Below are 3148 nucleotides of genomic sequence, written 5' to 3'. Positions count from 1 at the left end.
TATTTGCCCAAGTCCTTATAACCAGTGGAAATATCTTTGATAATTATGAGTAGATGCAACAAAACCTTTAAAAATAGTGTTGGAGGGAAGGGACCAGGGGTTTATACAGGTAACTACTGAATCTATTTTTTTTCTGTAATTAACATTCTTCTTAGTATATAGCCACCGAGCTTCAAAGAAGACCACAAGTTTATAAAGAAGCATTCCATTTCTCTCTTACTTTTTGTTTTGGATATATGAGAAAGGAAAGAATGGAATATCTCACTTTGCGTTCAGAAGACAAATAATTATATTGATAGTTTATTTCAAATCACACGTATCTCCTGAGACAGCTATACTTCACTGTGAATTTCTTTCTTTCTTTCTTTTCTTTCTTCCTTCCTTCCTTCCTTCCTTCCTTCCTTCCTTCCTTCCTTTCTTTCTTTCTTTCTTTCTTTCTTTCTTTCTTTCTTTCCCTCTGTCTTTGTTTCTTTCTTTTTCTTAAGTAATCTCTATGCCCAACATGGGGCTTGAACTCACAACCCCAAGATCAGGAGTCGCGTGCTCTACCAAGTGAGATAGCCAGACACCCCTTTACTTCAAATTTCTTAATAGGAGATTCTTACAAGTCTGTTCTTAAAAGTCTGATTCTTACAAACACTGTTTTGGGCTGGGATCAATAAAAGACAAGACTTACCAATAAGATTTCTGAACTTTCACTTGAACTGGTCCAAGTCTGAAGCAGAAAGCTAGGAGTGATTCCAAGGATTCTAGGACACAAAGGCAGGGATGTTTGTGATAACATAAAGTGCAGCCTGTTTGAAGAACTGTTGAATTTACTGGGTCCTAACCAATTATCTCCTAATCTATGTCATTCCCAATTAATGAACCCATGCATTCCAACCCAGTTCCTTACTCCTGGGGACTAGAAAACTTTTTACAAGTCAAAGATTACTTGATATTTACTAATGAAGAAATGTGAAAAGATCACTCCCTTTAAAATTCACTTCACACAGGCCAGATTGTGCATAATGCCAAATTTACTAAGAATTAAGAACATTCATCTTAACATTTTGCCTAAACCTCATTCTAAGTCCAATGGAACTTTAAGAAATTCTAATTCTCTCCATTGCACACACACACAAATACATACACACAAACCGTGTGTGTGTGTGTGTGTGTGTGTGTGTGTGTAAACTGAAGTTGCAAGGTATTTTTCATCTGACTTGAGTAAAATTATTCTTATCAATATTTTTACATGTCTCCGAAGAGAAATCCTTTTTCAAGAAGCTAATCCCATTTATATCTGTGGGAATGGTAGTAAAAACCATAAAGTACCTACACTGGAGATGTCATAAATGATACTAGCTGCTGTTTCCAAGGAATCCAAGCTCAAACCACAAGGTTGGTACACAATCAAATCCCCGTACATGGGTCCCTTTGTTCAAAACTCCGAACTCCAAGCTTCACTGTGAAATATATCTAAAGTAAACTGAGGCAGCATGAAGTTATATGTGCTGTTGTCGTCCTTATTACACTGAGGCCAGTGGTGTTTGATATGTTTTGGGGTGAAAAGGAACAGGAACTGTACTCTTAAGATTTTATCTTAAATCTGTCTAGCTCACTTTTTTTAAATGCTTATTTATTTTTGAAGTAGAGAGAGAGGGAGAGACAGAACTTGAAGTAGGATCCAGGCTCTGAGCTGTCAGCACAGAGCCTACCACAGGGCTCGAACCCACAAATCATGAGATCATGACCTGAGCTGAAGTCAGACGCTTAACTGATGGAGCCACTCAGGCATCCCTGTCTAGCTCACTTCAAAAATTTTTTAAAGTGACATAAAATTAACATACCATAAAACTCTCCCTTTAACATATAATATTTAACACACAGTTTGGTAGATTTTTGTGTATTCAGAGTTGTGCAACCATTACCACTGTCTAGTTCTGAAACATTTTAATTCTCGCAAAAGGAAATCCCCTACCCATTGGCCGTCACTGTCCCTCTCCTCTGAGTCCCTGGCAACCACTAATCTGTTTTCTGTCTCTATAGATCTGCCTATTCTGGACATCTCACATAAACAGAATCATAGAATACGTGGTCTGTGGTGTCTGGCTTATTTCACTTCGGAAAATGTTTTCAAGGTTCATCCGTGTTGCTGGAGGTATTAGTACTTCATTCCTTTTTGTAGTTAAATTTCATTGTATAGATATATCATATTTTGTTTATGCATTCATCCATTGATGGACATTTGGATTGTTTCCACTTCTTGGCTCTTGTAAATAGTGCTGCTGTGAATATTCATGTACAAGCATTTATTTGAGCGCTTGTATATACCTACAAGTGGTATGGTAATTCTATGTTTAACATTTTTTTTTAGTTTATTTATTTATTTTTGAGAGAGAGAGACAGAGAGAGTGAGCGGGAGAGGGGCAGAGAGAGAGGGAGAGAGAGAATCCCAAAGAAGGCTCTGCACTGTCAGCATGGAGCCTGACGTGGGGTGCAAACTCACAAACCACGAGATCATGACCTGTGCCGAAACCAAGAGTTGGGCACTCAACCAACTGAGCCACCCAGGCACCCCTCTATGTTTAACTATTTGAGGAACCTAGTAGACTGTTTCCCACAGGAACTACACCATTTTCTATTCATACTAGCAGTGTATGAAGATTTTAAGTTCTCCACATTCTTGCCAATACTTGTTAATTGTCTGTCTTTTTGGATACTGCTATCCTAATGGGTAAGAATAAGTCATATGTTTTTGTCGTTTTGATTTTCATTTCCCTGATGACTAATGATGTTGACAATCTGTTCATGTATTTGTTGGCCATTTGTATATCTTTTTTTGTTTGTTTTTTTTTTTAAATTTTTTTTCAACGTTTATTTATTTTTGGGACAGAGAGAGACAGAGCATGAACGGGGGAGGGGCAGAGAGAGAGGGAGACACAGAATCGGAAACAGGCTCCAGGCTCTGAGCCATCAGCCCAGAGCCCGACGCGGGGCTCGAACTCACGGACCGCGAGATCGTGACCTGGCTGAAGTCGGACGCTTAACCGACTGCGCCACCCAGGCGCCCCTTGCATATCTTTTTAGAGAAATATTTATCCACATCCTTTGCCATTTTTTTTTAACTTGGGTTGTCTTTTTTATTGTTCTGATTTCTTTTTAC

Source organism: Herpailurus yagouaroundi, unplaced genomic scaffold (assembly GCF_014898765.1).
Source record: "Herpailurus yagouaroundi ecotype Mexico unplaced genomic scaffold, PumYag 141, whole genome shotgun sequence".
Lineage (NCBI taxonomy): Eukaryota > Metazoa > Chordata > Mammalia > Carnivora > Felidae > Herpailurus > Herpailurus yagouaroundi.
The sequence above is the reverse complement of the archived record's forward strand: the minus strand, read 5'-3'. Positions refer to the sequence as shown.